Here is a 15,233-nt window from a genome sequence, read left to right on the forward strand (position 1 = left end):
CACATTTCAGAAACCACCAGTAAATGAGATTTGTGTAGGTCAAATTCTATTTATGTAGGAGTCCTTTCTCAGAGGCTAAAACTGTCACCTTTCATTGCTGAGAAAGTATTTTCAGGAACAGAGGTAAGAGGTTAGTGGTGGAAGGCAAGACAACCTTTACACCGGGGGAGGGAGCAGTTTTCTTCTGGAATGAAAAATACTCCTCTCAAGGATTTGGGAATTCAGCACATCCTGCCCTGGGTGAACAGTCACAAGGGGACAGCTGCCTTTTTGGCACGTGTTCAAAGCACTGGCTGTCTGGGTTCATATAAAGCTTTCGTTTTCACATTAGGGTTAAAACCATTTCAGACTTCCTCAGGCAACTGTTAGGTGTTTCCTGGATGAATTATCTCCATGGGTGCAGAGCATCAAGACTTTGTTTTGGAGCTGTCTGGGACCATGTCCTGTCCTGTACCCACCCTGGAAAGTCAGGCAGGGCTCTGAACCCAGCCACAGAAGTGCCACAGAAATCCCATCTGAGGGAGCAGGACAGGGGCACAGATGCAGGAAAGGTCAGATCTTCAGTCTGCCAGCAACCCAAGCATGTGCTGGAAACACATGCAAACATCTCTCAGGCTTATCATTCTGAGATCTTTTGAATTAAACATGTTGGGCTCCTCATTTGCTGAGGAAACTTTGATCAGTGAGTTTCTAATTAGCTGTGCTGCAGAGCTGAAGGCCTGAGTATTAATACCCTGAGCAAAAGAATGAGAATATTTAGGTGAATACTATTGCAACTGGGGGTTTCTTTTCAAGTTATTTGCCAGTGAAATGTGAAAGTGAAGGCTTTTGTTCAAATGTTCATAATTGCACTGTCAGTCTGGTAACTTCCAAAGCATGATGTAAGATTCATCCCTCACTAATAATTTTGAAAAAATGTTTGGAATGTTAAAGACTTACCAAACCCTGGCTTTTTTACTCCCATTCTTGTCCTGAATGAAAGCAACAAAGGCTGAAGTTCAACTTCCCCATTGTAGTTACAACATACCAGTTAAAATTGAATTGGCAAATTAAATTTCTAAACACTTATGAAATTGCTATTTGGGAAAATGGATTTGCAAAAATTGAGCCATATGTGACTTCTACTTCTTTGTCATAATGCAGCTGACATAATACATCTCTTCAATGCATGCTAAATTTTGATTGCCACCAACATAAGCATTTGAATTTTCACAGTCATTTGAGGGTCTTCAGCTGAAATTTGAATTTCAAATTTCGTACTTTGATTCATAAAATATAATTAGCCTCTAAATCAAGCAGAATATACATTTGCATTAAGAAAAAGCATTTCAAACAAAATACATGCCAGCATTATTAAGTATTATAATTAATGCTATTAATATTACTACAACTAACACATGCTCAATCAGGCTACTTTTTTTTTTTTTTTTTCCAGAATCAGCATTGCTTACAAGGTAATGAAATGAAAAGTAGTAAAATCAAGAAAATTATTATTCAACCAAAGATCCCTGCTTGCAACAGAAAGATCAGGAGAGTTGCTGCTGGAGAACACCTGAATAAGGAATTCAAAGAACTAGGACTCCAAAAGAGTTATGTGGTTATTATTTATTAGCGTTTCAAAGCTTAAATCTGAAGGTTATGGGCAACTTGAAAGTATTAGTTAGGCATTAGGTGAGAACAGCAGAGAAGATAGGTCCTGAAATAAGGCAAGCTTGATTAACTGTTTGGGAAAGTAAGCCAGGTTGCAATAGTTTGTATATAGCTTATAAACCTTCCCTGATGAAAGAGAGATGGAAAAGAACATATTTCTGTTTTTCCAGAAGGTTGTATTGTCTCAGCCATGTGCATAATAGTCCTGAGCAGAAAGGTAAATCATAGACTTGGAAACATCTTTCTGCAGACTGCCTTAACACACTTCCATGTCTCCAGTGGAAAAGGCCCTTGTCTTTCAGCTCCTGCTATTTCTGTGGGTAATTCACCTGCACCCATGATCAAAATTCCTTGGCAGATTTTACCTGCAGTGTGATCAGTTTGTGTTCTGCTGTCACATGAGAGGTGTGTCCCCAGCTGAAGGGGTTTCTGTGGAGGTCCTGGACAGGATGCAGAGCACAGCTTTCCCTCCTGAGCACAGACAGGTCTCCTAGCAGGGCTATTATCTTACACACCGGGAGCTAAAGTGAAGGGCACGGATTTTTTTTTTTTTTAGATTGCTTTGGGTTTTGTTCTGCTCAAATCTGCAAAATATATCTGCAGCAAAACATAACACAGAACTGCCAAGCACAGCACGTGTATAATGCATGTGGAATGGGCAGTGTGCTTGCAGGCTGCACAAATGCTCTGCTCCAGCTGAACCTGGCCATTGCTCAGAGCCCAGCACCACACACTGCAGCATGTGCTAATAACCTGGGCACTGTGATGCCTTAGGATTTTAGCTTGTATATTTTCCATATATTTTATTCTATATATTCTATATATTTTTATTTTGTTAATATTTATTCTTTTATTTATTATTATTTAATTAGTAGTATTGATATTTTTTATTATTTCTTTTATTTAAATATATTTAATATATTTTCATATATTTGTAATCCTACAGTTCTTTAGTGTATAACTCTAAACTCCACACACAGTGTGAGCTGCTGCTTTCCCATTTTGGGCAGATACAACAATTCCTCTCCAGGCCTGGCAATCAAGGACACCTCACTGCCTCAGGCCCCAAGAAATGTAAAATAAAAGTGAGTTGGGGGGAGCAAACTTGGGGTACATGACTTCATTACCTGAAGCTGTAATTGAAGATTAACCCCCAATATGCAAATGGACCAAAACCTGTGAGCCGGGGTCCATATAGGTACATTTTGGGCAGACAAAGCCCCCAGGGGCTACACCCAAAAATGGACAAAGCCCTGGGGGGGCTTCATCTGCCCTGAATGTACCTGAATGCCCTTCAATAAATAGAACTGCTTTTTATTTCCTTAATTTTGTATGGCCTCTGTTTTTAGGTAGCCCAACAAGGCATCAAGTGGAGCATCTCTCTTCCATGGAAAGGTTGAGGAAGTTGGGCCTGTTCAGCTTCAAGAAGAGACCCCTAAGAGGAAACCTCATTATTGTGCATAAACATTCAAAGAGGGGTGCCAAGAAGATGGAACCAGGCTCCTCTCAGTGGTGCCAAGCAATAGGACAGGAGGCAGTGGGCACAAAGTGATGCACAGGAAGTTCCACCTGAACACGAGGAAGAACTTTCTTCCTGTGCAGTGCTGGCTCACTGGAACAGATTGCCCAGAGCTGTGCAGAGTCTCCCTCCTGGGGATAATCCAGACCCCTCTGGACACAATCCCATGTGCTCTGGGATGGCCCTGCTGGAGCAGGGATCACGGAGCCACACAGTGGCTGCAGACACGCAGGAAGGGCTGTGCCTCTTGTCTTCCCAGCTGCCATTAACCTAAGAACTGGATTTTGCTAAAGGTGATGGGAGAAACAGATGTGTTGACGAAACTGAGAAGCAATTTCAGAGCAATTCAAGAACTCAAATGGCTTAGGAAAAGTGTATTTTCTTAGAAAAATCTGTGAGCTAAGGCTTGAGAAGGATTGCATACTGACAGCAGGAGTGAGAGACTTGCCCGAGGGCATGAGAAGGCTGTGGCAAAGGTAAAGGAGCTCCTTGACCTCTAACAGAAACCATTCTTGCTCTCCTTTGCCTTCTCCTGGCCGCAGTTTGTGCAGCACTCCAGACACCTCATTTCTGCAATGAAGTGATCTCTTCAGACACTTGTTACAGAGGAAACAGCACAGAGAGCTGCGTTCAAGTAAGAGGCATCTGCAGCTCCCTGGTGGCCAGTGTAGCTCTCTGGAAGCAGTTTGCAGAGTACACTGAGAACAACAGACAAACAAAACGACCAGCCAAAAGCTGAGGAACGTTCTGGGTGAGACTCTGGGATTTCATTGTCAGCTTCCATTGTTCAGATCTGATTAAAAACAAACTGGCAGGAGAAAGACCACATGCTTATCAGACATTCCTGCAGGTCACGCCACTGGAAAGCCATTTCACTGTCACTGATGTGGCCTGTTTGGCAGGAACAGAGTTTTGGATCTTACTTTTATTTGTAGGCAGTTTTGAAAGGTATGGGATTATCAGGGATGGGTTAGATCCTTTGCAACTTGCAGAAAAGTTCCTGTGTCTTTGCAGCCATTCTGAAGAGGAAGAGAAGAAAAACCTAGTACAAAACATTTCTGTTTCCATTAATAACTGTGTTTGGGTCTGACAGCCAGCCAGCATCGGTGGGAGCATTTCCTCTGAATTATCTAAGCTTTGACTTTCACCTTTACTTTACACTGGCTGTACTACTCCATTAGCATTTAAAGAGTGCTACATGCACAAAGGACAAGACCTACAGTCATAGCCAAAAGAAAGACATGTCAAGGAAAGAAGACATCAAAAGAATAATTACATTTCATTTTTGCTGAGGGACTAAAGAACAGGGGCAGTAAGAATTAGGTGCAGTCACCTGGAAAATCTGTGCCACTGTGATGAAACAGATTTACACCTCCCCTAGCCAAACTGTCAAATATTTGTGTTCCCTCATCAGACTGCCACAGTCCAATGACCACCAGCAGAGAAGCTCCCAATCTGTATTTTGGTCTGTTTTTTTAACCTTATCTTCAGTTACATGCTGCTTGTGATTTGGACTTTGGAAGAACTGTTGGTGAGGGGCATCTGTTTTGCTTAATTTCATTCTTGAAGCTTGCTGGAACTGGTGAGTTAAAAGTCAATTCCTTCCTCTTACTCTGAAGACCTGGTTCTATTTGTCTTCAAATGCATATTGAATTCTTAACTCTTAAACCCAACCTGCCAAACACTGCAATCAGTAGAAATCACAACGTCTTCAGAGGCTTTTGCATTAGGCCCCATATTTTTTCACTTCTCTTCCAGCAGTCAGACATTAAAACACTGACACAAAGTGGAAGATGAATATCCATTGCCTCTTGGGAATTAGCATGCTGTGCTACACTGATATGTGTGGGGCATGCTTGTGTGTGATTTCTGCTTTTCCTAGGGACAGGCTCCAGTTCCTGCCTCTCCCAGAAGCCTCTGCATGCCTTTTGATTAAGCAGCAGGAGCTCTGGCTAGGAGTAGAGCTGCTTGACTGATGGTATTTTATTTACAGCTGAGATCTGCTGAGGTATTCTGGTTTTTTCCAAGTGGCCATAGGAAATCCCACAGTTATTTTTCAGAACCAAGGCCCTGTAAGCGGGCCAGTGCATTCCACATGCCCAAACCCAGGTACTCAGAATTCTTTGCTAAGAATAATTTCTTATTGCCAAGCTATGTATTCCCACTAATGTCCTCTCACCACATTGCAGCATAGTGCCAGTTGTTGTTGCTAAGACAAGCCAGGAGCAAATTATCTCCTGCCAGACGAGGAAAGGGCCAGCATGGAACTGTGTCTCACAAGTGTCTCTCTTCATCTACCCCTTTGTATTTAGGTCTTCTGAATGATCATTCTCATTTATTCTTGTTCTTTTTGAACCTCCACTCTGTCACTTCTAGACTGGATATTTTGCACATATACAGATATTGAAGCAAAGACCTTCTAGACCTGTGGGCTGCAAGAGTTAGAACAGAGAATTCAACACTTAGCACCAGCATTCAACTTGTAGAGTTAGAAGGAGATGGGCACCTGAGGAAACAATCAGGAGAATTTACATCTGAGTGCAACTACAGATTGCACATCAAGCTGCAATGTTCCATACATAAATCTGACTGCAGGGTAGTTCCCTTCCAGCCTGCACCTAGGTTTGCCTTTTCTAGAAAGGCACAAAGGATGGGAGTAAATGCCTAGGCTGAGCTAAGAAACATCCCTTCTCTTCCTCTCCACTAACATGACAGCACAATGTCTGGAAGTCTAAACTTTGCTAAGATTGGATTTGAATCAGAGCAGAAATGTTCTCTCTTACTTCCTTACTGTGTCAGATCTGGAAGTGTTTGCAGGTAATTGTAAAATGCAAGCAAAATGAAAATTTTGAAGATTTCCATTTGAAGTACATGAAGCTATTTCCCCATGTTAATGTGTCAGACCAGCATTAGAATGTAGTGAAAAATACTACAGAATGCCTGTTTCTGCAGTAGGTTGTAAATCTAGGAGGATAATAGTTTCCATATCAAAATTTCTTTGCACAGGCAAAAGCTTTGGAGACAATTACTTGACATTTCCTATGTACCTTGCAGAAAGCATTCAGCAGAAAACAGCGATGGGAACAATTAAGCTCCAGGCATAGAGCCAATATGCAACTGATGTTTAACAGTGTGTGGATCAATTGCTGAAAACCTCATCTGTATAGAAAAGGCTTCTGAGCACACACTGAAAGCTCTTTACATGACTTGACCCATGATCTAACAAGGACCAGAAATGGAAAGTTCTGCTGTTGTTTGTGTCACAGTAAGGACAGAGCTTGGGCGTGTCTGTGTGCGCACAGAGGCAGCCCTTCCTCCAGTCACTTATTTAACAGAGCTGTACAGAAAGGGTTAATGGAACCCATCTCTGAGACCAGCTCACCAGATAAGGTGCTGTTTGTTTGCTTTGAGCAGGTTAATAAGTTGGCTCCAAAGCAGAAAGCTGTGTTCCAAAACCATGCAAGCAAGAAAAGCAGATTTTAGGGATTGTGGTTTCACTGTGGTTTTATTGTCAGCTGTGCCTGTGTTTCAAGGTGTCTGGTTTCCAACCACCATAACATTCAGCCAACACCCATGTCTTCAAAGAAATTATTTCAGCCAAAGACATAAGAATGAAGAGCATATTTCAAACATTCTTTGCTCAAATGTCACTAGACTCTAAAAAAGTTACAAACCTCCAGAAAAATGTAAGATCTGTGGAACTTGAATTTTTTCTGCTGTGTTTTATGTGGTCCCCTACACACTGAGGTTTGGTCTCAGCCAGACCCTACTGTAAGCCTGGCAGTGAGTGTGCTTTTGGTTTCAAATTCAATGAATCCATGAAAATCACTAATCTGGAAACATTTCATTTCTGAGTCCCTTCATGGTGCCCTTTTCTTTGCCAGCCACTGAGCCCCTGTAATGTGGTAATTCCACTGCTGACAGAGCCTAAATGAAGCCAGCCAAGTTATAATGTGTAATAGGATTTCCTGGAAGCTTCCTCAGGCTGTCCCTATTCGTGCAGGTGGAAGTGCAGACTTGCCAATTTATTAGGTGCCTAAAGAAGCAGTTAGGAATGAATGTTATAAATAATCCAAGGAGGTGCATCATCCTGCTTCTTACCTTTCTGAGACACTTTTCAAACACTTACATGGTACTAATTGATCCCATCAAACTTCAGACACTTCATTGAGGCACTGGGACACAGTGCTATTTTTAGATTCCCTCTAGAAGACAGAAAGGCCTTTCCAGAGATTGCTTCCACCCATCTCAGCTTCAGTTCTTTAGGAGTGTCTTCTTCTCAACTTCACTTTTTAGGGGTGACATGGAATAAACAGAAAACCTAAAGAGATCCTTCTCCTAATGTAGGTATGTGAGGAGTTTATCACTGAGTAGAAACATCCTGCACCTAGGGTTTGCCAGGGCATCTCGGAATGTTTGGAAAATGTAGCTCAAGATGATTGCTGAGCATGGGGTTCATGCAGTCACTGACTCAAAGACAGCTTTGGCTTCAGCCTGAACTGTGCCTGCATCCCTCACCACTGTGTCATTTCTCCAAAGCTTGGGTAAAGATCTGCCTGCTCTTTCCTTGGGGGAGAGGGAAGGGTTGAGAACTGTGTATAATACTCATTAGTATTGCAGTGCTTTGCAGTAGCACAGAGCTCTGCCCAATAACCTAAATAATGCTTATCCCAGGAAAAGCATAGGTACACTAAAAATGCCGGAAGACTTTAATACTTGTATTAAATGCTTATAATTTAAATGTTCATAATTATCTTTGAGTCTCACGTGCTTTCCATTTGCTGAGTTGAATTCCCTAGCACCTGTGCGCTGTAATCATCATTCCTGGAGATTGCACGTGAGGGCTGGCTGCTGCCATTGCCCAGCTGAGTGCCAAGTGCTTTGCATCTCCCTTCTGTTTGTATCAGCCTAACTCTGCAAGGCATTAATGCTCTCACCTCTGTGGCACTAATGCTTTCACCCCCAGTCCTTGTGTCTGAATTCAAGAGGCAATGATGACAGAAGGAGCTGCTTAGAGGAGCCACAGCAAAGCCCTTTCCTAATGAGAAAATATAAAGCATTCCCAACACTTTACTTAGGAACGTGTCAGGTTTTTTTTATATTTCATTCATGAAGCTTGTGTGGGAATAAAACACATCATCTCCATAACTAATGCAACTGTAACAGAAATACAGCACAGACATCCCCATTAATTGCAAGTGGATTTTTTATGTTTGCCTGCATGCACTTGCTCTCATCAGAAACCTTCATTGACCTCCTGGGAGCTCTTTGGTTTCACACAAAATGGAGGCAAAAATGATGCCAAGTTGTAATAGGACTCCCATTTGTTCTTGGATCAAAAGACTGCCAGATAGGGAAGAAGGGAGTATCTGGTTCCTGGTGTCACTCTTTATACCACCAAGCTGAAGGAAACAACATCACTGCTGGAATCATCTCTGCCAGCCTCAGCTGACAGGACTGGCACGGAGCGAGGTACAGGCTGCAGGGATGGAGACAGTAGCCTAATTATTCTCATGTCCATGATACACTGAGTGCACTCAGTTCACCAGGGGATAAACAGAGCTTTCAAGGGGATGGGGACAGCTGAGGAGAATTCTCTTTTGATTTACATCCTCCAGCACTCGTCACATGCAGTGCTATGAAAACAGCATGGATATGGAAGCTGCTTGCTGCAGCTGAGAAGGCATTCCTGGTTCCTTTAAAAACTCAGTTTCCCAGGAAGAACAGATCCAGTCCAACAGAGTCCATCATGATTTGCTTGTGCAGAGAAAGGCTCTCTCGTGGCTGAGACTGAGACGTGGCTGTTATGAGCCAGCAAGGCTTCAAAATGCCTGACTGCCTATATAAATAGAAAACTTGTGGAAATACAACCCCCAGAGGATATGCAGCATACCAATATGTGCTTATCAGCAGTTTGTCCATATTTGCTTTGGACTTCTTTCAAAGTTATTTAAATGTATAGGGGGATAATTGACTATATAGCCTTATATTTTGGTTCGCTTTAAAACCTGTAACTTCTTCAGGCTCTGGTTCATTAAAATCCTGCAAGGTGCCTGTGGCATCAGGGTATTTGCATTCTCTCTTCTCCCTGCACCCCTCGATGGCTGCATCAGTTTGTGCCCTGCCTGGAGCTGGCTCTCAGGGCTGCACATGTGGGCACAGGAGTGCAGCTGCTGCCTGCAGAACAGGGGCTGGATTGAAGCACCCACCAAGGGGCTGCAGCCACTGTGTCTGTCATGAGGATCTCACTTTTCAAGGGTTTGTTTTGCTCTTAATCTGCTGCAGAAAGCTTCTGCACTGGCAGAGAGAAAAACCTGTGAGGGTAAGGTCAGCCAGATGAACTGGGAGGAAAGTGCAGGGGAAATTCCATGGAACTGATCAGACTTGTACCACGGGGTCACAAACCCAGAGCTTGTTTAGAAAGGGTGTATCTGGTATTTTCTGGATAGTTGCAGAAATGCAGGGAGCTCATGATACTCAGTGTTATGAATTTGTTCTGGTTTTTTTTTTTTTTCCTTTTCAAACAAAATTGAAGTTTCTCAGAGATGTTTCAGAGCTTTGTCCTGTGTCCCCTCTCAGGTATGGGTTACATGAGGGAAGAAGGATGTTAGAAAGAATACCACACATAATCCAGTTTAGAAGATCTTTATATAGCCATTAAGAAACACCAAGTAACGCAGATTCCACTCTAAGCATTGTCCCTGTGCCCAAGTGCAAGGCTCTGAAGGGCAAGGTAATGCAGAACTGTGAACAGTTTATTGTATCCATTTTCATTGGATTGACTGCCCTCAATTTCTTAGTAAACTGTTTACAGAAGTTTAATGATATTTGTAAGCCACATTCCATCAATATGTGGTGCTACAGAATTGTCTTTATTTGATTACTTTTCTGTATATTAAAGAAATTTAAGTCTTACTGTGGTATGATGTAGTTAATATTTGTAATATTTTTTGTGACTAGATACCTTCCTAGGCTGATAGTAGGAAAAGCAAGTGAAATAGGTTCATCTAAAGTTCAGCATCCAACCTTTTAATTTTAGAAAGCTGACTTTGTAGAAAGAGAGCAGCTGTTAAATCCTGTAAACTACCTATGCTGAAAAGTAAAACTTTATTAGAGACAGGCAGGGTTGAACACATACCATTAGCTCACCAGCAAAGCAATTCTGATACAGCCACCAAAGAGTCACCTAGTCCAGAATTCAATTTATGGAAGTCAGGTACTACTTTCATGCCAAGACCAATTTAAAAAGTCTGGCCATTCCAGAAAATAAAACACAAGCATCATAAAGTCACAAAGAATTCAAGGTCAAGGCTCCCACAGAAAGCAGCACTTACTAACAGAGAGTGTTGAACTTGATGGGAGCACCCAGCATTTGCACACAGGTGTGAAGGATTACACCTTCCTGCAGAAGTGTGCTGAAACCCCCTGCATGAGGGAAGGGAAGGGAAGGGAAGGGAAGGGAAGGGAAGGGAAGGGAAGGGAAGGAAACTGATATCAGTATTACATACCCCAGATGTTTGAAAAGGCATAAAACCCCTTGGTTGATACAGAAGTATTCTTGTTATAATTGCAGACCTTACACATTAGTTATTCACATGAAGCCTCTGGAAAAGCAGGAATGTTCTGTTTTTATCTTGAAATGTGACATATTTTACTTGGTACAACGAATTGTACTCTAGGCACTACTTAGCTCCATAGCTGTAGGAAGAGTTTCTGCTTGAGATGTTTAACATATCTGTTAGCAAATTCAGAAATTGCAGTGTAAAATCCAGGGCACCATGAAGACTGGAAATAGTTCCGTGTGATAGTTTAACATCAAGTATCAGAGAATGTATTGCTTATATCAAGACAAACATTGCTTATATCAAGAAAAACATTGCTTATATCAAGACAAGCAACACAGTATTTTTATGTAATTAATGTCTTATGGATCAGTCTCAGTGAAATGTCCCTCTTTGCTTATTCACTAAACAATGCAAAACAGCACATGGTAAACAATTACATCAACAGAGAACTGCATTTTCTTGTGGTAGAGGGCTATAACATGAGCTATTTCATTAAGGGGAGCCTAACTTCATCATAAAAAATGTTTTTTGGACCTGAATAAATAATGAAATATATCCCTACTGAATGCAGTTTCAGTATCTAGTACTTCCCTGGATATTGCTCAACAGCAAGAAAAAAACAATGCAGAATATGGTGTGGGAAATGTGCTCACCTGATAAAGGCTGCATTTGGATTGGGTAACTTGAGATTGGTAATTAAAAATGAGAGGAAGCCCACTAATTTGGTAGCTCAGGTTTTGCACTGAGAAGGGAAATGTGATGAATAAGGGGGTAATTCATGTTTGAAATATGAGATTATTAATGTAATATAAAATAAAGCTTTAAGATCATGCCAGCCGAGGGGAGAGGGTGATTGCCGCACCGGACAGCTCGCAGCCGAGGAGGAGGTGCACCATTAGCATACAAAGAAAACCTAGCTGGAACAGGAGATGGGCACTCCCGATGGCACGAACGAGGAAACGCCCAGCGATGATGGCCCGCGCTGATGTCCGCCCCAGACAGACGGGACCATCAAGGACATACATCTGAATGGAGGATTCCGGGAACTGGGGACAGATACACATCGATTCCCGGCTTTGTCCAGCACAGGACAGAGAACAGGCACTGCATGAACATGAAGGACTCCAGGAGGGGACAAAGGGAAAGAAAATGAGTATAAAACCCGAGCTCTGCCAGGCCTGGGTGGTGAACAGGGCGATGCGATAGAAGCCAGACCATCGTTCACCCGCCCCCATCCCGGGGTCGGTGCTGCTTTTTGATTGTTGGCGGTCAGGACTATATATTGGTCGCGAATAAATTTTATTTTTGATCTACTTGGCTGGATCAATTTTCACCTATAACAGGAAATATATTCAATATTGTCCAAGGCAGACACAGCTAAGTTCAGTTTCCCTGTGCTTGCTCCCATCTCTGCCCTGGGGCCGATGCCCAGCCTGATCCCTGCTGCTGGGAATGGTGTTACGGGAACAGAGGATTGTCCCTCCATGCCACCAGGCCTGGCAGCACTGGGGACCAAGGAGAGTTTTAGGTATGAGATTGACAGGGATGGAACACAAGGAAGAGCTGTTCAGTCATTTTAGTGACAATCATGTTCTCCTAATTCTAGTAAGATTCTGGCAGGATTTTGGGGAAAAAAACCAGTTTTCTGCAGGGCCTTATTACTGTCATGCAAGTGTCAGCACTTAAGTGGATGGTCTGAACTTTCCAAGTGGAGTGTATTGATCAGCAAATGGAAATCACTGCACAGAGGAGGTGCAAAGAACACTGAATGTTCACTTCTCTTTAAAATGTCATGGAAATGTCTGGCAGATAATTGTCATTTGCTTTTCTCCAATAACTACTCAAGACTTCCATCTCTCCCATTATAAGTACTTGGACTAGAAACTCACAAGCTGAGTTTATTTATCTTAGTGGATGTTTCTATGTTAAAGTGCTTCAAATGTGTATTGGAGTGAGACAGGTACCCATCAGAGCAGAAGTGTACAATCATTACCATCTGAAAGTGTCTCATTGTTGTTAATTCTAATAATTTGGAAGAACTCTAAAAACACAGTGAAAAAGCCAAAGGAGTTCAGTTGTCAAAAAGCACAGCTTTTGGAAAGGAGTTCATCCCCCAAGAGAAGAAAAATGCAAGTTCAGCAGCTCTGCAAATGTTGTTTCCATGTAGCAAGAACAACACTTACAATTAACTAGGCAAGAATTGCAGCTGATGTAAATTACATTACAGTCCATATAAAATGAACTACTGGCCTGTAAGCTGGTGTAGATAACAAAAGGAACAAACTTAGTGTATAGACAAGAAAAAGTAATATCAGAGAAACTGAAAGACTCATCCTAAAGTTGCAGTGTCCATGCACTTGGCTCTTGGTCTGCTGCCCTTCTTGGAATCCCATTTTTAATGGCACTTCCCACCTCTGGTAACAGACCTGGCACTCACTGGTTTCCACGTGTGGCACACTGAACATCCCAGCCCCCCTGGTGTGCAGATACCTGGCCACACTCACATCCACACAGCTCTGCCAGGTGCAGCAGGAGTGGCTGTCTGCAAACACCTCCCTGGCTCTGAGCATCTGCCTCAGAAGGGCTTTTTCAGCACCAGGAGGATTCCCAAGAGACAGACAGATGGGACCACCTGTGCAGGCTTCTGACTTCCAGCCTTAGTGCTTGCTGCCATCTCACTGGGTACAAATTTTATTTAGGAATAACCTGTTCAGTTATTGTTATATATATTCTTTTATTAACCAGCAATTGATTCACATTTAGAATTGTCCTAAAAAAGTCCAGGGCCAGTTGTCATCCTCCTGCCTCTTTCTCAGGAAGCCCATTTTGATGGAAATGAGTCACATCCTTAGAGCATGCTTCACTAATTATCTTGTCAAAGCAGAGACACAGATAATGAAAAAATGTACTTAGGGAGAATTACTAGGCCATGGGTTTAGATGGGGCCCAAAATCACTTGAAGTAGTCTTAGAAAAGAAAATGTTGAACAGTGAGTGTTTCAGTAAATAGAGTAGGAAAAAGAATAAATCATACTATGCTGTGATTCTAATAACAGATGTGTCTCTTATCTGAGCCTTAGCTTCAGTTGGCTGCAGGTTTAAAACTTTGCATAGTAGCTAAAAATACAGAAAAACATGCTGTACATTCTTCAAGAGGGGCGATTAGCCTCCTGCTGGAGGAATGTCAGCTATTGTTCTCCTCCCAATCAGGGCAGTTCCAAGATGAAGCTAAAGTCACTTTTTATTTTCCATCTCAAGTTTCCATGGTAACAGTATGTAATCATCATATTTGTAAATAGCAACTACCCATTTAACTTCACAGCCACTCTGAACATTTCTTGCTACAATTTTAACGTTCTTGAAATGCCCAGCTCTTATCTTCTTACAGTCTTTCTGTCAGCATAGTTAATTATTTGGGGATATTTCTGTTTAAGAAATCTTCAGTGATGCAGTAGCACTGTAGTACATCTGTATGTAATACAGATGTGTGGGGGTCTGTACCTGCACAGACACAAAATGAACATTCTCTGGCAATGGCACATCCCATTATAAATCTTTATTTTTAACTTCTTACAACGTTGCCAAGTCCAGGCCACTCAGGTTGAATGCCATTCGGCCCAATTCACATTCCAGAGATTTCTTTTGGAGTTTCAACTAACTTTTTCAGTTGTGGTCAAAAATGTGGCTGTGGAAGAAAAGAAAGGTTTGACTTCATGGAGAGGATCCTTACAGCTTTTTCAGCAAGTCTGGGAACAGGGCATGGATGATACCTTGCTGTCACACACACAGCTTGTTCTTGTCCTACAAAGAATTATCCCAAATTGGGCCAACTTTTAATCTTCTGAGAACTTTTATCTCTCATATACACAATCTAGATTTCCTACAATTCATAGCTGGAATTTGCTGGAGTTTCTATCTGGTCCATGAGAACTCCTATGTGCTGCTCCAGCATGGAATGATTCTTGATGCCTTCCTGCCTCTGCTTGGCTCCAGGGCAGACTGGGGACAAGCAGTGGGGACAGAACAGAGAGCAAGAGAGCAGCAGAAGAACTCTGCTGTGAGACCTGCACATCTGGTTAACATTAAACAGGTATTTAAAGGCTTTCCAGAGTAAGGACACAGAGCATTTTTAACAAAGCAATTTCCCTGAATATCTCAAATCTCATCCCTTGCAAACTTAAGCCTCTTTCCCATTTCTACCCCATCCTGTGTCATTCACATTCTCTGGAAAAATCCCTTTGCCCAGGATTTTTCTCCTGGGAAGCTGAGAAGCCTCAGAGAAAAAGGAAAACAATTCTTATCTCATTTGCTTCTCCTGTGCTGTGCTCATGTGGAATGTGTTTGGAGATTGTTTACCCACAGGTGATTGTTCCATTGCATTCTGCTGTGAGTTGTTTTCACTCTTTGGCCAGTCAGGGCCAGGTTGTGTCAGGGCTCTGGAGAGAGCCACAAGTTCACATTATTATCTTTTTAGCCTTCTGTAAGTATCCTTTTTGTATT

This window comes from Pyrgilauda ruficollis, unplaced genomic scaffold (genome assembly GCF_017590135.1).
Source record: "Pyrgilauda ruficollis isolate IOZ18807 unplaced genomic scaffold, ASM1759013v1 scaffold79, whole genome shotgun sequence".
NCBI lineage: Eukaryota > Metazoa > Chordata > Aves > Passeriformes > Passeridae > Pyrgilauda > Pyrgilauda ruficollis.